This window comes from Xiphophorus maculatus, chromosome 20 (assembly GCF_002775205.1).
Source record: "Xiphophorus maculatus strain JP 163 A chromosome 20, X_maculatus-5.0-male, whole genome shotgun sequence".
Classification (NCBI taxonomy): domain Eukaryota; kingdom Metazoa; phylum Chordata; class Actinopteri; order Cyprinodontiformes; family Poeciliidae; genus Xiphophorus; species Xiphophorus maculatus.
This window is the reverse complement of record NC_036462.1, coordinates 8,185,552-8,208,522: the sequence shown is the minus strand read 5'-3', so window position 1 is coordinate 8,208,522 and position 22,971 is coordinate 8,185,552. Positions and strand designations below refer to the sequence as shown.

At 35.6% G+C, this 22,971-nt stretch overlaps 1 protein-coding gene across 3 annotated transcripts in view; it reads left to right on the top strand.

Moving 5' to 3' along the window:
• LOC102228039 (metabotropic glutamate receptor 4-like) overlaps positions 1-22,971 on the top strand; it is a 175,971-nt gene that overhangs the window by 77,855 nt on the left and 75,145 nt on the right. The gene's annotated exons all lie outside the window — the stretch shown is intronic.

Here is a 22,971-nt window from a genome sequence, read left to right as displayed (position 1 = left end):
TCAGAAGGTCAGTGAATTTCATTGTGGTACCATAGTTTGTTCCCTGTGCATATATTATATGGCTGAATTACAGTAGCATCGTAACAATGTGGAAGCAAATGGGAACAACAATAACTCAGTCACAATAAAAACAAAGTGAACAGCACATGCTGAGATGCCCAGTGTGCAGAAGCTGCCTGCAGATTCAATGGCAAATATCATGCAGTCTTTAGATTAGGTCAGAAACAGTAGATAAATAGCTTTATCAGAATAGGTTTCAATAGCTGAACTGCTGTATCCAAGCCTTACTTCACTAAGTACAATGCAAAGTGTCAGACTCAGAGGTGCAACACACACCACAGTCTCTGGAGTCTAGATTAGTGCTTTATGCTGTGACACATTATTAGTTTCTGTAAAAGAAACTCACAATGTTGCTGCATCTGAAGACATTTTGGACAGTGCTGTTGTCCTTTGGGATCAGTTCGTAGGTGGCTCATTCAGATCCAACATGACTGTGTACCATTGCATTAAGCTTGGTCCATATGGACACAACATGACCAAGTCTGGTATGGAACAACTGGCGACCACAGAGCCCACCTCAAGCTGATTGTACACATTTGGGCCAAATTAAGACAGGGGACTATGAGCCAGGTCTTCTTGTCCAACATCAGTGTCTAACTTGAGAAATGTTGTTCAAGAATTATCAGAAATACCCATAAACAGCCTTTCTAAAAGAAAAGAAGTGGTTGTAACTGTAAGGGAGGAGCCAGTTCCATGTTTATGGCTTTCAAATAATAATCAGTCTCAGCTTACTTAGTTTGTGCACACAAATAAATAATATGACTTTAGTTCCACTTTGCGCTCAGTGAAGACATTTGAAATGCAGATATATAAAAGTTTATTTTTTTAAATAAAATAAAAAGTAAAAAGAAACTTTTGGCAATTGTATACTTTTTATGCAAATATGCATGGTATCGACTTGGACACTGACTGCAAAGTGGTGATCAAAGTGAAAGCCTTGGGTGAGAAATTATCCAAGGCAGTTGTTTTTTCTTTCAAACCAAGTAACCAAGTTACAGTTTGTGTCCAGAATGTGTAAGGTTGGCAGAGGCTTTAGGGAAGGTCATCACGGCTAACTCTCTCTGCAGACCGAGCTGTGAGGCGCCACACAGTGATGGGTGTGTACAATACAGAATGAATAATGAAACTTTAGTAATTACCATCCAGTCCTGTGGAGGAATGAACTCTTTGAGTTGCTGCAGGAAGTACAGGCTCTGCTAGGCCTTCTTCCAACAGAGTCCATGTGTGAGAATCATCTCAGCTCCCGAAGAAGGGCAGTTTCTAGGAACATCAAGTAATCTATTAGTCTAATAGACTAGTGATCCAGAATTTCCCAAATTAAGTTTGTCAGCTGGAAGGAAAGAACACAGTGTCTCTTCACAGCCTTTTTGAATCTTTAGACTAATCAAACTTATTCTGTCAAAAAACTATTTATGACTAAAACTTGAATGAATTTAATGACTAAAATAAATAAATCTCTAAATGACTCATTAATTTATTTACATGCACAATATCAAATTCTATTTTTATCCTAACGTCATGATGAATACAGGATTATATTTGAATAAACTTTGTTTTTCCATCTGATTAAAAATATCAAGCCATATGAGTGTTTTTTTTTATCTTCAGAATATATTACCTTTTGTGCCTCTCTGTGTGTTATAAAGTAGCCCACTATTCTATTTTGAAACTTTGTACAACTGCTGTGTATGCGTATGAGGTCTGTGTGTTTTCCCATATGCAGTAACTACACATTCTTTCTACTTTTAAGCTGCTGCTGGATCGCTCCAGACTGTGTTTTACTCTAAATTGTACAATGACAATAAAGATCTCTCTATCAATCTATCTATTTTTTCTGTCCTCCTCTGAAAGCTATGTGTGAACTGCCAGGCCCTCCCACCATGTGTCTGGTTGCCTGAGCCTGCTGATCAAGGGACACATGCCAGAAACAGAGTGTCCAGGGACTCCATCCCAGGGCTATTTTAGTGTCGCGGTGACACATTTCCTCTGCCACCCTTTTCTAATGTGTCTGTTTTAGCCCTTATCACATATAGGCCTGGTGTGGGGTCTGAGTATTTGACATTGACATAAAAATATAATTTTCCTTCCAAATGGAAAGGGATTTTTTTTTATTTTATAGAACCTTTAAGCTTAGGACAGTATAGCATTTTTAAATGTAAATATTTACTTTATTTTGTTTACATAATAACCTTAATTTTACTTACCTATTAAGTGTACAACAATCATCTTGGAACATTGGACAAAACCCACCCTCTCCAAATCAAATCAAATCAAATATGACAATGGGAACATATCAACTCAAAGTTTAAATTGCATTTCATGATACAATGCATGACAATGTATAAGAAAATGGAAAACACATGCAAAATAAATATAATAATAATAATAATAATAATAAAATGATTTAAAATAAACGAACAACATATGCCACTATGGGCTTAACAAGTTTATTTAAGCAAAGCAGAGAAAAGAGTACATCACAATGAACATGCTAATTACTTACTATATCTGACTTGACGTGTGATAGAGGGATCTTGTTAGAAATATGCTGCACCTTTATGGAGGGGAAAAGCAGGATTTCATGGAAAAAGCTCATAGCTCTGAGACTTCCATTTTCAATGACTGACTGTGACCAATAGCATTTTCTCCAGCTGTTGCAATTCTCCAACTTATTCTTGCGGCTGGGGAGACTATCTTACTGACTTGCCAATAAAATGTGTGTTGCCACTGGGAAAGAGCGGGAACTGTCAATTGGTTTTACCTTATCTACCTTAAACATGCCTCTGCTGACTTCATGCCTCTACCCATTTCTCTTTTATTGCAAGTTTTCATTGTTTTCTTTTTACATATGTGTACAATTTTCTGTGTGCACCCCAAAAATGTATTCAATTCCTTAAAATTAATGATCATCCATTGGCTAACACAAGGGAAATGAGAAACTGCATTCAGTAAATGGAAACATAAAAGATTGTATTTTTTTTCTGCACTGAATTTCAGACTGATTTAATTAGTACCTTAAATATCAACACTTTGATTGTATCTTGTGTCTGCTAAGTAGATTGCATGATAATCATCTTACATATAATTGAGTGTGCATGCACTTTTTGACAAGGACCAAAATCTCTTCATCTCTGGAGATGAGAGGAGGTCAGGTGAGGAAGAACTGATCGGCTTGTGAGTGCTCTTCAAAAATCAGAGCTCCAAAACAGTTGAGGAAATATGGATGACAAAGCCTGACCGGGGGAATTACTCTCAAAGGATCTGATTGAAAGCTTGTGTCAGAGAGGCGGTAGCAATCAAAGGACTTGTGTTTTTCAAGTCGAAAGAGACCATGTTGAGAGCACGATAAATCCAACGTCCTGATTCTCCATTCAAAGGCTGCTATTTTCAACTGTTGGTAGTCCTCATTGGTGTTCTGCTCTCTCTAACATAGTGCCTCCATATCCCTTGAACACAACCATTTCTTTAAATGTCACAAAACAGGCAGTGCATTGATGCTTCAGCTACACACAACCTTGTTACCCCACAAATTAAGAGAATTTTAACATTTAATTGATAGTAATGTGTGACTACAAAAAAAATACAATCAGCAGCAAAATATGTTAGGTCAAGGCAAACTGACAAGAAACTTCTCTTCTTGCAGAGTTGTTGGGGAAATTACTGAGTTATTGACAAGCTGCCTGCTGACTTGTAAAGCTGCCAAACTGCCAATTAGCAAAGCACAGAACACCTGCCTGCTTCAGGGAAAAATATTTCTTGCTAATATTGCTCAAAACGACAGTATTATCCTTTTATAATAGCCAAAAATGGCATCTTTTGTTTTTGACATGCTTACATTTTACATATGGTCATGATTATACTGAACTAATTTGGGTTTTAACATGTAAAATAAAGTGCTTTGCAAGAAAACAACCAAGCCTCCTTGATTTTCTCAATTTTGTCACTTTACAACCACAAAATGAAAGATAAATGTTTTTTTTTTTTTAAGTAGCAATCAGAGAAGAGCTTCAGCCTCCCCTCTGTCAATACTTTGAAAGAAGACGTTTTACTGCAAATACAGCTTCAAGACTTTTGGTGGGTGTGGCTAAAGGTTTCTTCACATTCTTGTTAGAAAATCACTTTAAGCTCCATTAGGCTGGATTATCATTTGTGAAAATGTTTTTAAGTTTCACCACACATTCTCTACTAGATTTAGAGCAAAGTTTTGATTGTGGAATATGAATATGCTTTTATCTAAAACCCTTTCATTGCAGATGTGGTTGTTTCAGTAGACAATGTGTCCTGCTAGAAGGTGAACCCTGACCTAGTGCCACATCTTTTGAAAGATGTAATGGCTTTTCTTCCAGGACTGCAATGTATTTATCTTATCTCCCAGCTTCTTTGTCTACAGTGAAGAAAATCATTCACCCACCATGATGCTGCCATCACAGTATCTCATAGTGAAGATGATGCTTTCTTGGTAAGGTCAGTTTTTCTTCACTAACTGTTACATCCAATAGTTTATGCATCTGTCATTTTTCCACACGTTTGCTGCATTTCCTACATGGCATGTGGGAAACTGCAAACATGAATTCTTGTGGATTTCTCTGGCTTCTCGGTTTAATACTGTCCTTGCCTGGTTTGTGGTTGTATTGTGACAAAATGTGGAAAAGATATTGAACTTTTGCACAGTATATGCAGAGGAAAAATCCTAAGGGCTTTTTGAGCAAACATGCTCATTCACCTTTATTTAGCTCATTGCTCTAGGTTTCTGTTCTTCTAATTCCTTATATTTGGTTTGCTCTTCTAGCAAGCAGCTGCAGAAATGAGATCTTTTCCACTCAAAGCACTGAAGTGGAAAAACAGTTCAACAAAGACTTTGACTGGCATTCAGAAACAAATGATGGTGCCTTAATAGCATCTAATTTCTTTACAAATTTTGATAAATCAAGTGTTTGTGTATGAAGGAATGTGACCCTCAGAAATGTTATTTTGTCAGGAAAGAATGTATATCTAGGTTGACTTGCTGGCTGCAGTGCCTTTCTCCATGGTTTTAATATGCAAAACTCAAATTTGCACGTCAGTTTTTGGCATATTGTTGTTGTAGAGAAAACTATAGAGAACAGATTGAGAGGCTTAAAGCAAAAACATTTGGGTATTTATGAGGGAACTGCTCCACAGACCCAGCTGGATAGTCTTACTGTCACAAAGCCAAGGTAACAACAAAGGGCTTTTGTTGCTGATGGTCTCACTGTTACTACAACTAATACAGATTGTAAATGTCTGCACAGAAATCCAGACAGTGCTCTGTGTGAATATTATCTACTAACACGAAACAAATCTGATTTGCCTGTGGCTTGAATGTAATTTTACTTTAGCCCAACTGACTTACAATTTTTTTTTTATTTTGATGAGGGTTATATATAGCGAAAACAGAGTCACATTGGCTGCAAACATGCAGTGAATGAAATAGAAATGTGTTTATAATTTCCCTTTCAGGTCACAAGTATGTATTAAAGCTTACAAATAAATGTCGAGTAATCTGAAGCAACTGCAAAAAACAGCTGTGAAAATTGACCATTCAGATTGGATGGGTTACGTCTCTGTATAGCAATGTTTAAGTGTTGTAAGAAATTTTTAATTGAATGTAGATCTGGGCTTTGACTATGTCATTGTCAAGCATTAATATAATTTAATGTAAACTATTCCATGAAAGTGTGTGTTGTAGGGCTGTTGTCCTGCTGGAAGGTGAGACTTAATAATTTGCAGCTTCTAACATGTTTTCTTCCTAGACTGCCCTTTATTAAACTCCTTCCATTTTCCTATCAACTCTAACCTTCTTCCCTGTTCCTGCCGAGGAAAAACCTGCTCACATCATAATGCTGCCACTAACATGTTTCATAGTGAAGATGATGTGTTTAGGGTGATTTGCAGTGTTAAGTTTTCAGTGTTCTTCTGTTCGCTGTGTCTCCTACCTGGCTTATGCTGGATCTGTGTATTATTTTTGTTGAATTGAATTTAATTGAAATCAGCTGAAAATTGTAAGTCTCAATTTTATAATGTGTTGTATTCTAAATTCAAAGGAAGTTGCAGCTTTTTCAACTAGCAGCTATCATAACAGTTAAATGGTATTTAATTTGTTCACTCTTTTGTGAAATATAGAAACTTGACCACTGGCAAAAGATGCTGATACAAAGAGTTTGGAAAGAAGAATCCATATGTGTTTAAATAAAAAAAGCACATTATTATACTGTTAAAATTATATTAGGTTCAAAAGGAAATGGAACACATAGTTGTTAATGATGTATTTCTCTTTTAAAGGTGGCACCTCAAACCCAATGAGAAGGCATGCAGAGTTAATCTTCACAGTAAGAGATCACCATGATATCACCCACATTAACCCCAGGTCTGCTTTTAACTTACAGGTTCATTTAAATAATTGAGGAATTCCAAGATCATCAATAATTGATGTGTTTAATCATTAATCAACAAACGGAAAGCACCAGGGGGCAGGTTCAGGTAAAATACTGCACAGCTCATCCCAAGCCGACAGGAAAGCCTGATCTTTTGGCTAGAGACTGGACTAAACACAGTTACGAATTGTAATTTGGGAGGTATTTCTCCTACGGTTCCCAGACAGGTTCTCTGCTTGGATGGCAGATATGTCGCATGGATAATTGGGCTGGTGATAACTGTCATCTGGGCATCTAATGAAGATAATCAGCTTTTAGTTTGACAGCTCAGTTAGGACTACCCAGCGTCTTCCTCCCTCACCATACATTTTCTAAATAAAGAACGAAAATGTATTGCCAGTAACTGCTTAACGGAAAAAGTTAAGAATTTAGTCTCATCTTTTGCCCATATAGAAGTTAATGATTGTTAAATTTTGCAGTACGCTCTCTTTTACTTACTTTTACTGCAAAGCTGACCATGGCATTTACTTTAAAACAGAACCATAAAGAAAATGAGACAAGTTTGAATGGACCACTAACAGGATATATCTCCTTCTTTTACCACAGTGTCTCCTTTTTCCTTGACTTTGCACACTGCTGAAATAAGTAGCTAGCATGCAAATGCATTTTTATTATTGCTCCATCCAAATTTGTTCACCATTAACAGCTAACAGTTACTCATCCAATGAATTGAATAAAACATAAAGAAACCAGCATAGTAAAGATAAAAACTTTCCCTGCACCATCCACACTTCATGGAAATACTGGAAAGCACTGTGGGATTTAACTGTTTAATTTGGGATACACTTGGTAATGTGTTTGTGATGGGCAATTTTTCAAAAGACAATTCTGACAGGTATAAATGGTGTTTTACAAAAAGCATCAGTATGCTCTCAACTGACTGTGAATACAAAATAGCAAATGCTTTTAAGCTCTCCATCTGAAATTCGGAAATTGTCTTCTTCACAGTGCTCGGGATGCACGTTTGATTTTGTTCCACAATTCAGTCAAAAAAACAAAATGCTCTTTTTCTTTAGTTAATAGTGGCTCAAAGTTACCAAAAGAAGAAAAATATTAACTCACAGAGAAAATCCATTCTTGATAATTAGGCAGAGTTACAAAGCTATGAGAATTATTTTACCACTCATTCTTGTTCTCTAGGAACATCCATTAGTCAAACAGTGTCTTGTCTCCTCAGCAAATGTGGTGAGATGTTTGAATTCAAGCTCATATGTACCAGTTTTATCCATGCAAACTGAATAGAGATCTCTGCATAAACAAATATTTTTTACAAGAATCTAACACATGACTGATTTTTGGTGTCCCATTGACTGCAGACAACATTCAACTCCTAAAATGATATGCTGACGGTTTTTTGTCTCCCCAGGGATCTGAATATGCGCCAGTTTGTCTCTCGGTAACAGCTAACTACTACTGTGAAGTGTTAATAATATTATCACATAATGAAAAATGTAAAAGGTTGAATGCATTCACAGCAGTTAATAGAGTCATAAATCTGTCTTTAGTAGTGCCGATATGCACACAAACCTGTAACTGACTCTGCATGTTTATTTAAAGACGCAATAGGTGGAATTCAGACATCTCTCACTGAAGAGAAGTGGCTTGCAGTGTCCAAACACTCTCATCTTCTCTTGGTATTTCCTGAGGTTAAGTGATACAGATAAAAAAGGCAACAGACTGATTTTATAAAACACAGACATCTGATGTCAAACAGATTTTTCATCAAAAAACACCATGCAGGCACAATTTGAAAACTTCTAAAGTCACAAGAAATTGGATTAAAGACCAATGATTTATAAGCAGCCATGCAAAAAGAGCCATTTTATGAGTGGAGTGTAATAGATTATTGACCAACCTGGAGGTGGGAATGATGAAGCTTCAGGATCATTTATAACTTTAGAACCATCCATGTCTTCATCTTCATTTTACAAACACAAACAATAAATCAGTTCAGTATGACTAACCTTCTGTGACACAGTGTGTGTTGCGCACAATTATGATTTTACAAGCTGTAAAACATGTCAAGAGTATAAAGTGAGTCCAATGTATTCACTTAACTTTTGTCAAGTGTGTGAAATGTATGAAAACAAAAGAGAAACATGAGCTTGCATGATATTAAGGGAATATCTTGCAGTTTTCCACAAATTCTTAAACCCCTTGTTCTACCATTGTTTGCATTTAGTGAATGGTAATGTCAGGCTGAAAAGAAACTTTGGGATGTTAAGGACTTCTAACATATAAAAGACAAAAATAAGCTCACAGTCTAACCTGCAAGTGTTGAAAGGGCAGTATTGAAGGGTACTAGCAACAGCAGTTTTTATGGGGCAATGGAAGTGACACACTGTGATGCTTTGCAGTCTGTTCAGTTTAGAAAAAATCATTTGGACTTAAAATAAACATCTTGCCTCTTCCCTGTCACTCTGTCCTCAGGAGTGCAATATTTTTGATGGTTGTGTATCTATTGATGATACCTCGGGCTCTTTGTGAAGATTTTTCCTCCACAGTTATTAAGTGATATTTTACTGGAGTGTGAGGGTTCATCTTTTTTCATATTTTTTAAGGACACAGCAGGGAGACACGTGCCTTGATTGATTGATGATAAATATCAATTTTACCCAAGTCTGGGGGTGTAATCAGTCCTCCCCCTCCAAATGTTTCGGGGGTGGGGTGGGAGGCGGATAAAGATTGGATAAAGTTTTGTCTTAAGCACTGAATTACCACGATCTATGATGGATATTTCTTTTAAACAAGTCCAACACACACCTACAACATTTTTTTTCTCATAGTATCCATGTTGTCTGTGTGCAGAAACCTTGTATTTCATTTTATTGCTGTATGGTGTATGCCTGTCTATCTAAACGTCTGCCATCCAAGACTTGAATGATCTTTTCTGTGCTTGTGGCTATTTTTTAACCTCCAATGGCCAGATTGATGTCTTTTTGGTTGCATCATTGTTGGTAAAAGATGATCAGACATACAGCATAGCAGGGAATCCCCACCATGTTTGGTGCATGTTTGGTTAAAAGCCACAGAAGTTCCTGTTTGGTGTCAGTTTTGTACCCTGTCAGGTTGGATTTGCTTTGATTGAAGAAACATAAAAGAGGCTAAGTCAGCCTTTCAATTTTTACCCTGACAAATAAGATTCAAGTAGAAGCCATTATGAAAGCTGACTTGTTGTTTGGATGAGGAGCCTTCTAATTGGTGCCCATCATTCATCTCTAGTAAATTAGTGTGCCAAATCACATTTACAGCCTATTTTCTCAGCAGAGATTTGACTTGTTACAGCAGGAAAAGTACATTTGTAATTAGGATTGATGATGTTTAATATTCACTTTTAGTTTGTCTAATTTCAGAGTTCTGGTGCAGTACATGCATAACAATTATTAATGAGTGTTCTGGCAGCAAAATTTGCTTTTTGGTTTTATTTTTGCTTTGACTGCAAAGAAATTGCATAATTCACTGAGGACAGGAAAAAGTGTTTTTCTCCTTCCTGATTTCCCTCTTTTATCCATTTGTCAGTTGAGTGTTTCAGAACATCAAACCAATTTAAATATTTGCCAAAGGAAACATAAAAACACACAAAAAATGTTTTTAAATGTAGTTGTTTATTATTAAAGGGTAAAAATACAAATTTACATGGCCCTGTGAGAAAGAAGTGATTGATTCTGCAGCAGGACAATGATACAAAACACATTACCAAAAAACAGTAGGAAAACAATAGGCCTTCGCAGTGCTTTGCTGCTCGAGCCTAATTAAAAACTAAATGACAGAAGGAAAAGCAAAATGAAGGCTTTGACTGAGTGGCTCAGTCAAAGCAGTATGTAGGTTTGGAATTTTGTGCTCTGTTAATAACTGACAACTTCTTTGACAAACTTCGTTTTGAGTTTACTTTTTACGTATTTAAATTGCATTGATGTTCTGATGTTTATCAGAACATCAATTCTGATATATACAGTACAGACCAAAAGTTTGGACACCTTTTAATTCAGTGAGTTTCCTTTATTTTCATAACTATTGACATTGTAGATTCACACTGAAGGCATCAAAACTATAAATAACACATGTGGAAATATGCACTAAACAAAAAAGTGTAAAACAATTGAAAATACCCCTTATTTTCTAGTTTCTTCAAAGTAGCAACCTTTTGCTGTGATTACTGCTTTGCACAAACTCTGCATTTTCTTGATGAGCTTCAAGAGGTAGTCACCTGAAATGGTTTTCACTTCATAGGTGTGCCCTGTCAGGTTAATAAGTGGGATTTCTTGCCTTATAAATAGTCATGAGAATAAAGAAAGCCCATTGAATTAGAAAGGTGTGTCCAAACTTTTGGTCTGTAATATATATATATATATATATATATATATATATATATATATATACACTGCTCAAAAAAATAAAGGGAACACTTAAACAGGTGTTTAACACTTAAAGTGTTCCCTTTATTTTTTTGAGCAGTATATATATGTAGCATGCAGAATAGTAGAAAATATGGAGGGGCAAACACTTTTTCACACCACTGTATATCGTACAAATAATATATTATAATAACATGAGCCTTTGCACATTTGATTTTTGTTTAAATTGATTGGGGGAATACATTTCATTGACATAAACCAACAAACAAACAAACCCTAAAGTACACTCCAAAACACCCAAATCCAGTGCTGTGTTTGTCTGGTATGAATTTCTTCTTCCTTTCCTCCTACTTAAAGCTTACAGATCTTCAAACAAATATTAACATCAAACACTGATAACTGGAGTTAATACAAAAAGCAGTTTTCCAAAGATGATTTAATTTATTCAGGGAAAAAGGCAACCAAAGCCAACCCAGTTTTACACAAAACAATAATTACTTCCATCGTTATTAAATCAGAATTTATCAATGATAAACCAGATTCTTGGAAAAAGAGTTCAATTTTACTAGCTACACCCTGGACCGATTGCTGCCTGAACAGTACAATCAACAAATAGTTTAAATAGAATCTGTAAAAAATAACTAAAGATAGTAAAAAATAACTAAAGATATCAGAAAGTTAAACATCATGGCCTTCTTCCAAAAACAATTCAAGAACTGATGAGCAACAATATCATTGACATTGCAAAGTATTTTTAAAATTTTTGGGACTCTAGTGAATCAAATGGACGAGAGATAATTTCACAGCACCGTATATCTCTTTATGTTCACAGAAAACTAATCAAATCTAAGAAGCAGCAACAAGAAAATATTTGACAAAATCAATACCACTATTTTTTCTGCTGTCTCTGTATTTTGTTATCACACTTTCCAGTGTTCAACTGTTTCCCAACAAGAACATATGTAGTAAAACATTTAAAATTTTGGTATGTTGAATTTCTATTGGAAACTCAACTGTTAAATGCACAACCCATTAGGTAAGTTGTCAATTCAAAAACAAACAACTGAACAATATGACAATATTATTCACATTCTTGTGGGAAAAAAAGACAAAAAATTATATGGAAATAACAGACTTAGTAATATTTAGATTTCAAGTTTTGTTGTTAAATCCTACTTTACTCCAGTCATGCTTACAGGAATCTGTTTACAACATTTCAAATAAGTTTTAATATTCACTACCATTTAGATTTTAAAGAGAGACAAATATATAAGCAGTCTGGAAAGTATTTTTTATATATGATATATCTTTAACTCATTCATCATGGGTACCATCATTAACCAATGATGAAAATATTGCTTTATAGGATGTAAAAATAAAAAGGTAATAAATACATTAAAACTGTTTAGGCATTCTACCAATGTAAAATAAACGACCACTCTTATAGGATGTTCACTTAGTTGTTTTACTACATACGAGAAAAAAAAAATCACTACTTCTAGAAGTAGTGATTCCATATTTTTACCAGGGGTGGCATAAATTTAAAGCCAGTATCAGCTGCTGTAAATCCTCCCATTACATTGCAGATAAATGTAGTTTAACCCCCATAGAAACAGCCTGGAGTTTTTTAGTGTTGTGAATAAAAACAAAACAAAAACGTTTTTGCCCATCACAGAAGTATCATGTTTAGGCCACCTGTTGGGTGGCTCTTTACATTGTTGGGAGTTGAGAGAAATTTGTACCATTTTTCCCGCTCTGTTACTGTGCAGATGTTTGTGTGCGTGTGTGTGTGTGTGTGCATGTGTGTGATGCAGTGCAGTCAGCTCTTGATAACCCCCTCTGTGGTTTGAATGACACGCTTCCCTTGAAGCAGCAGGAGGCAGAGCCATATCAGCCTGTGATGGATGGTGTGAGGATGCTTTCAATGATGGATCTGTAGGACTGAGCTAAGACTGACTGTGGCTCACTGCGCTGACAGAAGTGCTGCTGGAGTAACAGCCTCTGTGGTCAGATAGCGGATATTCACATCCTGTTGTCTCACTTTGAACACTGATTACAGATCGAGATATAGGTCTGGGTTTTTAGGCAGTAAATAAGACACTAACTCTCAGCCATACACCAACCTGAGTTTTCATTTCCTTTCGGTTCTATAAAAACACCAGTAATCCCTTCGTTTCCTCAACGATGGACTCAACTCACCTCATCTTAAATTAAGGGTCGCTGGAGGTGCAATCCTTAGTACACACTGAAAAGAGAGCAGAGACAGAGACCCAGATAACAGGGAGTCGATTCCTCATACAATTTGTCAGAAGGTCTGTAACAGATGGAGGTTGCTAAGTTTAGCACCGATGATAAGTAGCTCAAAGAAAGTTGAAGCACTGTAGGTATCCAGTGGGATCTGGAATAACGCCTGTTTACACTTGCAGACAAAGCATTATCGTTTTACGTCTATGGTTACAAATCACCCAGACATTTTCAGTTTTGCTTTTATGAATGGATCATCGCAACATACAAACAATTGTAAGATGGAACGAAAGACAAAAACTAATAACAAAAAAGAAATTACTATATGATTCAATTATTGTTTCAGTAAGAGCAACTAGTGGTTTAGGTGTTTCGGGTAAACACTGGATCACTTTGAAATAAAAAAATACCTTGTTTATATGTAATACCAGTAAGTGTGGTAATGGAAAAAAAATGGAAACATCTGTAGGAAGTGCAATGATAAAATAAAACCAATTAAATATATGAATTCCATCTCATAAAACTGAGCATAATGTAAGCGTTTTACATTTTTACTTAAGAAAAAACAGTACAAAAAATCGTGTTCATTTTTCATTGCATGATTTTGACTTTGTAGTTTTTTTCCAAACTTTGCTTATTTTGTTTTTAACTAGTTACGCAGTCATATGTCTCTCATTACATTGTACATATAAAACAGCTGACTTTCTATTTTTATGTTTAGATCATGAAGTGACATTTAAACATCTTTTTCCATAAATCTCTTTTTTCTACAATAATCACAGATATGTATCTGTATTTTAGCATTATGCCACTTTTTGCTGTTCAATTAAATAATAGCAGATGAAAAACAAATTGTATGATAATTTAACTCAATTTACCTTCTATTCACAGGGAAATTTTGACTCATAAGATCCCTTTCACTCTCCAGGGTCCTACTCTTAACCAAAGAAATTGGAGTACACAAAGGTGGATATATGGAAATAACAGTCTTGAAAAGTCATTTCAATAATTCGACTGAAAAAGAAAACAAAAGGACTTTGACGAGTGTAAGATTTTCTACTCCACATCTCGAGGACCGGTGTCCTGCAACTTTTAGATGTGTCCCTGGTCCAACACATCTGAATCGAATGGATGGATTATCTCCTCAGTAGGGAGTCAAGTTCTCCAGAATCCTGCTGATGACTTGATTATTTAACTCAAGTTTGTTGAAGCAGAGACACATCTAAATATTGGAGGACCCCAGCCCTCAAGGACTTGAGTTGAAGACCGCTGGCTTCCTCATTCATGTCAAAAACTTTCTTTAAAGTTATCCTGCAGACATTGATTAACACTCTCAAATAGGAGAGTAAGCCAAAAACGCCAGGTGCCAAAGAAGCTGACTCTTTCAGAAAGTGCTGGATACAATTGTGATAATGGATTTTTTGTTTTTTGTTTTGTTGGTCTATTGTTTTAAAAAATTTAGTGGAATGAAAAAGTGTGGTAGCAAAGGTCCATAAAGAACAGAAATGTCCACAGCCTTGAAAAAAAAATCAGAAATAATTGATACAACTTGAACAAGTACTGTTGGGCGAGAGGCCTTGTACATCCTAGACAGGATCCAGTCCATTACAGAGCATCACAAAGACACAGGACAACAAAATCATGCACATTCACACTTAAGAGCAATTTAGTTAACTGGTCATGTTTTTGAACTGTGGGAGACAGCAGGGAGTACCCGGAGAGAACCCACACATGAACAGGGAGAGAACATGCAAACTCCAAGCAGAAAAGACCCCAGGCCGGGATAAAAATTGATTAACTGACTTTACAGAAAGAACATTTGCTCACAATCTTTATGCTGTGAGCAGATATTATAAATCCCATTGCAATCTTACAACTTTATTACAGCAGAAAGATTTAACTCAGTCAGTAACCATGGAGAAAATAATAAGCATTTATCAAGCATTGCCCTAATATCTTTCCAGAAACCCTCACAGGCCGAAACATTTTGGAGAAGTAAAAAGTTTGTTGGAATATATGAGCAATGTTCTCTCCATTTCCATCAGCGGTTTTAATACAGTCTGAGGTCAAACTAAATGCTCTACTCAGTAAAAAGAAAAGGTCATTTGTCTCATCAATACTGGACAAAATCAAAGTGATGACAGCTTCTGGATCCCATCTGACCATGCAAAGCCGAAGTGCAGCACAGCAATCAATATTTGGAAAGTCTTTAAGAAACTAAGATATGTACTCATCCATGTAAACAGAGACACCCACACACCCTTCAATGTTTAGGTCAGCATTTATGCTCTCTGGGCTGCCAAGTGTGATACTTGGGTTCAAATTTTGCTTTTAAGAATGATTCTAAATTGTACCAATATTTTCTTTCTAATCTTGGCAATGTTTTCTGCCTTTGCTCTGAGATATATTAACATGCTTTTTTTTCATAAGTAAACTAAATTTCTTCAACACAGCACACTCATGTCCTAGAAAAAAATGAAGAAGAAACCTTGTGCCACATGTATGTAAAGATTTGGGGACAAACAGTGCCTCCCTCTGTGTTTAATGGCCTATAACTAGCGAGATTAGCTCAGTTCACAAAACCATTTTTTAAGAGTCACCATCACTTGATTAGCACTAAAGCAGATAGCAAAAAGATTTTGATTCCCAAGCATGATATGCATGATTGCAAGCGGCTGATGTCAGTCTGTGTGAAAGACAAAGCAGGATGAAATTCTTCTCTCAATTTAGTCGAGTGCCAAAATATTAAAGGTTTACCCGGAAAGATTGAAATGTTATGAAGAGGTCTGAAACATGCTCAGAGTTTTTATTGTCAGTCTCCAGGGGCTCAACATGTCAGTGGACAATATTACCAAACTGCTTGGATACCTTCTTCAAAATATTAAAAAACACAAGCACAAAGGGTCATTAATAACTAACACTGTACCAAAGAAGGCAACTGCTGATGAATGGGGAGTTCAACAATCTTTTCTGTAGTTTTCAGTCAGATTAACAAACCAAAGAACAGAAATACGACTGATAAAATTTCCAAATGCCATTATATCTTATTAGTGATGTGGATAAAAATCTGAAATGGTATTACTGAATGTCACGGTTGCAATTGACAATGTTGATCATGACATGTTCATTAAATGTCAATGGAAAAGTGACTAAGATTGGTTCACTGTGCTAGAATGGTTCAGATGGTATTTGGGAATCACTTCCTTGTATTACTTAGCAACTACAAATCTGAGCAAACTATACATGGATCTCTATAAGGCTGTATTCACAGGTAAATGTAATTCAACAGCTACACTGTATGCTCCAGCTAGCTCAAATTATGGAGTACCACAACATCTTCTGATCTATGGAAGCCTATTGATGAACTTTATATGTTCACGTCACTTTGTTAGGATAATAATACAAGATTAGAGATTAGCACTCAACTAGACTTAGTGAGGTGAAATAGAAAATTACAAAAACTAGCTGTAATCATGAATTTAGACCAATTTTTTATATTGAGGTAAATCAGATTACTACTATCTGAGAACCACTGCTGAATATATTTTTGACAAAACAGGACAAAGACAGATTCCTGCCTGGTTTTATTTTCAGTAGGCTTAATGACAGCATTAGTGACTTTACTGGTTTCTTTAAAAAAACAAAAAAACAAAGTCAGTCCCTTTGATTTACAGCCATAAATTCACTCAAATATTCACATTATGCAGGGAATATATATATATATATATATATATATATATAATGGTAACAATGCTAATGAAAATGTATTTATAAAAAAAACTGGATGCATTTTGAAAAAAAAAGAAAAGTGCATAAGTTGCCTCGGGGATGCAAGCAATTCAACAAAAATAAAGAAAATATGAAGAGGAGGCGCCCCAATCTGTCAAGTATAAGAACTATCTTAGTAATAGAAGCCATTTTTTAATTAAAGCAAAGTATTAATACAAAACAGCCAGCATCATGGATTGCCTTAATTTGTAGGATGGTTTCAATTAAACTCCTTTCTCCATACTTTATTTTCTTTGATAACAGTTTTGTTCCCAGCACTCACAACATTGATCTGTAAACTACTTTTTAAAAAAGTTATAACGTTTCCACTGAAAATCCAGGAAAATATGCAAAGTGATAAAATACTTATGTATGAGACACATTAATTCTAATTTATTAATTTGCAGATCTGAATCCTGGCCACATAGCTTTATTGTGTTTAACTATTGTTCATTTTTGTACCAGAGAATATCTGTTTTGTTATGTCATTATGCAGAAATTGCTTTTCTATTCAAGAAGCTCTGCTATTTGCTGCTCCACTTACCCTGACATCTCCAAAGTGAAACTTTAATCTCTCTTCAGTGGCAGCAGCAGCTGATAGCAATTAAGGACAAAGCCTGGATGCTGAAGTGGTGCTCTGTTTACCCACATCACTCGCTGCAAAACTTCACTGACTTCTTGTTATGTTTGCACCCTCTGTCCGCTCTGTTTGGGCCTGAATTTCTAAACTAAATCAAGGCACTATGTGAAGGGAATAATTACTCCCTTATTTGGGTTTGTGCTGATGTTTGCTTTGCTGAAATGAAAGTGCATTAGATTTTGTACTTTTTGCTGATCCTAGATTCTTATTTTGTGGTATTTATGGAGTTAATCATTAATTGGGGTTGTAATCTAAGTAAATTTAATGCATGTTGCTCTAGAACACTGCAGGTTTTACTCTGCCGGAGTAAAGCGAGCACACTGCCATTTTACCCACTTGTGCTTGGGTATAATGCAGCCTTTGCTGTGCTGCAGCCAACACACAAAGCTCCTGCTGTGTTAGAGCAAAGAGCTTTTTTGCACTGTGAGCTTTCCTTCCTCTGTCAGAGAAAAACTGTGCTGAAGCCCAGAGCTCACAGCAAGCAACATGAGACTTCACGAAACCGTGTTTTAAAATTCAAACTTGCCTCAAACAGTAGGAGAAGGATATTTTTTTCTCCATGTTTCTATCAGCATCTTTCATGTGTTTAAAGAGATGTCTGCTTATTAGCTGCAGAAGCTGAGGGGGCTTCTTGTTGTGTAGCCGTTTCACACAGCTTTGCATTTTGTGACAATTTAGTTTTAAAGAGACGTGTTATCTCTTAACCAAGGACATGTTGAGAATGATCCATTCTTCTTCGTTGGGCTTCCTTTTGTAATCTAGAAGTGGTTTGGCACATTTCTATGTGAATAAAGAACAGCACAAAGGCTAAAAGACATCCACCAGCATACATTTAAAAAAAAAAGAACACTCAAGAGTGAAGTGATCAACACATTTGGTAGTTTTACAGAATAAGATTGGTGACAGCAGCTGGTAGACGTTTCCAGGAGAAAATCATAATAATTTTGACTACAAGTTTTTTTTGTCTTATATCTAAATTGACATTTTTTCTAAAAGAAAAAAAAAGCATGGAAAAGAAACTAAAAAGAAATCAATCAATCAATCAAATTTTATTTGTATAGCACATTTCAGCAACAAGGTATTTCAAAGTGCTTTACATCATTACAAACACAATGCAACATAGAATCAACAATCAAAACACAGCATTAAGTCAAGTTTCATCAATAAATTTGCAATTGATTACATTTCAAATACAATCCTAAACAGGTGGGTTTTTAGTCAAGATTTAAAAGAAGTCAGTGAAACTGATATTAGCCCAAGCATAATGCAAAAGAGAGTAATGTAGTGCAGTAAAAACATTATTGCACAAAATTCTAGCTAAAAATAAAGGAATGAAGATAATCATTAGAAAAGAAATTGGTGACGGATTTTTTTTTTTTTTCCTTTGTAATTTTCAGCAAAGTGTGACATTTGGGTTCTCCCCCTTCATTTAAGAAAATTGAATCAGTTTCAGTAAAATGTTCATTTTAATATTGGTGTCTGGATAATTTTAGGTACATGTTCCTAAAACACTCCTGAGAATAAGCTGATTATTATAACTTGTATGTTCAACCTGACTAAGAGCAGTTTTCTGTCAAAGTGTTCAGTAGAAAAAATGGATTACATAAAATTTTATTGATGTTTGATTCTGTGTCTGTCTTGTTTACTGCTCCCCTTAATATAACCTGAGCAGTGAACTCTCTGCTCCAGATGCTCAAAAAGCAGGAGTTGAAGACACCTGCCGGCAGACAAAGGAGAGAGGCCATCTTTCAGGAGATTTATTGATATTGAATTAGTTATAGAATTGTGTATTGCTAACTCACAGTTAACTATATGAATACTTAAACAATTCCTGTATAGTGAAATTATATTGTATGTAAGTAATGCAAGTAATGTTTGTTCCCTTTAGAATCTTGATAACTACATTCTTTTAGACCTAGACACTACATTTGTCTCTAATTGCAAATGTTACTGCTCTAAAAAACAACTAACTTTGTTTGAATCTGTAATTCAGATGAAAAAAAAGATCTGACAACTCTTTACGACCTGCTTCATGAACCAAATGGTAAGCACCTTTTTCTATCAAGCAGCGCATGAAAAACATGGATGAGCAAACCCACACTTTATCCTTCCTTCTCAGCACATCAGTCAATTTTGGGATTTATTTTAAGTATTGGCAATGGGTCATGACACCACACTCTTGATCTGTTTGGGCAGCACAGCGATGCTGCCGCTATGTTGACAAAGTGACCTGCAGTGTGCCCTCTAGTCTGTCAAAGAGAAACAGTTATACCCAGATGAGTGATTGTTATGTAGTCTTAGTGCTAACTTCAAAGAAGTCATAACTAAAAATGAAAAAGGTCAAAATTGTTACTCTTATTTTTTATTGCGATTTTTATTAAATTGGTAAAAGAAAAGTATATTTGTAGAAAAATGTGTATATTCCTTAGCTTCATAGTTAAAGAAAAAACAAATAAATCACGTGCTTTTTTATCACGGACTGATCTGAGAATTTGACCTAGAAGGTATGGTTTTATATTACATTTTAAAAGACTGAAATGGAACGTGAATACACATGCAGTCTGCGTAAATAGTTTCCTTTTTATATTCAAAACACAATCTGTCACTGGGATATGAATTATACTGAGATGCCTTAACTGCTGTCACAATTTTTTTTTTTCTCCACTGCTCTCATAAGCTGAAATGCCAATTGGGAACAGCTCGAAATCTTGTGTTAATACCAGGGAATCCTGAAATACTCCTGTCAAGAGGAAAAATTGAGACGTTTTTGTTTGCGAGAAGCTACTTGTCATCTTCACTGCAACTGACAGATTGTCAGGCTGAAGCAGTGTGAGAGAAATCTGCTTTCGTTGCCCCCACACTGTACCTGATAATAGTCACAACAATTAAACAGCTTTGCACTCTGCTGAGTTCTCAGCTGAGCACATGTTGGTTGTCAGAGTGAGAAAATCTGAGACCAGGCAGGGGGAACAGACTGCTCTGTTTAAAATTCCTTTTTTTGTTGTTGAAAATTATCTTCAATTAAAGTGCATTAGATTTTTTTAGACCTAAAATTGTCATCTATTTCAGCCACACCACCACTTCCAGTCTTGTCCTGAATGGTTATGTGAGCTAGAGAAAAATCAGTTTTTTAAGAATATTCCATTTTCCATTTCTTGTTTTGTTGTCCTATGTCTTTGTGAGGAAATCGTCTTACGTTTCCGGGATCAAGTTGGAGTATCTCTGGAAGCGTGGCCTCTAACCTGTCTTTATGAATACATTTCATAACTTGCTACAGTGGCTTAGATGAGAACGGATAAGCCTGCTGTGGATGAAACAGAAAACACCAAGCAAACTCCAAAAACATTTTTTCCTTTTTCATTACTGCTGTGTTCTTGGGTTGGTTGAAAAGAAATCAGATTGACATGTTAAAGCATTTCTTTTTTTTCCTTAATCAATTTGACTGGTATTTTCAGCTTCTATGTTTCTTGGGCAACCAGTAGGCAGACTATTTTAAATGAGAGGCAGCCAAAAGTGTCAGTTAGGCAACCTGTGCCTTGTTTTTAAGGCTTTTACACCTCAAGCTTGAAGAAGTAGGCTGGAGATTATCCTTCCTGACCCCCTCACGCCAACAAACTCTTACAAATCTCTCCCTTGGGCAGGAGCTACAGTAGCTACCAAACAGCCTTTAGACAGAAAATTAGCAGGTTTTCCATTACCCACTTTTTCACATGGTCATCATGACTTACAATGCCTGGAGAGTAACACGTTCTGGTCTGTGTTTTTAACACAATGTGACATCTAATTTTGTTCAAAATTATTGCCTAAATACTGAAAATACTGAGAGCAACAATGTTAGCAGGTAATGGAATCATATTTAACAAAAAGTACACCATATTACAGAAGGGAGATAGATTAGATAGATAGATAGATAGATAGATAGATAGATAGATAGATAGATAGATAGATAGATAGATTTATTCATAGTTACTGTATTAACATGTTTTATTTACTAGTTAACTGTTTTTATTTATTTTTTATTTTTTATTTTATTTAACAATAAAGTAGGCATTTCTAATGGAATCTTTTGCATAACAAGCAGCATCACTGGGATTCCAGTTTTATAACACTTTCAACATTTCATCATGGACTTGTCTATTCTTAGTGCTGTGCAGTTGTTTAAAACTTTTTCCAATGGTTTAATTTATCATGTTGAAATATCGGGCCAGCTTCTGTCCAGATTGGGGACTTCTCAGTTGAGTATGCTGATACTTACATTCATCATACAGGAAAACAGCTAAAAAATAAGTCAGCAACAGAGACGTTTTTAAACTTGTGTGTCTGCTTTTTTTCAGGAACTCAATAAGAAGATAAAATATTACATCATTTCTAAAGATTTATCGTTTCTGCCATAGAAAGAAATAGCTAAATGCTCAAATGTAGATGCATTTAAATACAGTACATGTATAGGTGTAACACTCACCAATGTTACACTAAAAATGTTTTTATCATCAATATTATTTTATATTTTCTTCTTTGAAAGCATCACATTTTACAGTACATTGTTTTTAGTTACTTTTTGAGCTTCAATATGAACATGTCTAATTATGTTTCTGAAGTAGCTTTTACATTCAATAATCTATTTACATTTTTTGTATTCACTGCTTCACATTTAATTTGTGGCCAATGGCAAGCTACAACAGATCTTCCAGATAACTGTAACCAGCATACCCTTTTATTTTTGCCCCAGTTGGACTTATCATCATACTGCGAGAGGGTGGGAGACATTCCCTTTAAGAGAGATGTTTCACATCAAAGCTTATCTGGTTAGGTGTGCCACAGCCTTCAGGTCTGCTGTCTATATTAGTGAAATAGTGCATGTGGTGAAGACACAGCTTAGGAGAAAACAGGGCTGTTTTCATTAAAATCATATTTTGCAGGCTTCACCTCAGTCTTGTTTTGTTTTGACACACAAAAAACATGGCCAGTTGGCATCAAAAAAAAGGCACACTCTGTATCATTACCAGGAAGCCCTGCTGCCTCCTTTCTGTTTTGTTCTCTGCAATACACGTGGATGAAAAATTCTATTTACACAAACACAGTTTTATCCATTAGAAAAGTCACGTGTGTGATGAGTTGAAATTATCACAAAGCTTTGGGATTTAGCTGATCTACATGAGGGTTGCATGTAGTCTTTCTCTTTCCTTAGTGGATCACAGATATTTTTACAGGAGTTGGACAAAATTACCAATAGTTTTGTCCGACTCTATCTGAGTCTAATGAAAATAATCCTTTTTTCTACATGCCTAGGCTTTTATTTGACGGCAAAGTGAGGTATTTCATTTTCAAAGCAATCCTGGATCCAAAGTAAATATTCATTCTAACTGAAGGTATCCCGTGACTGTACCCTCTCCAAAAAATAAGCATTGATCCTGCTTTATTGCAGTTTGGAAGAAGAAATCTAAATAATGAT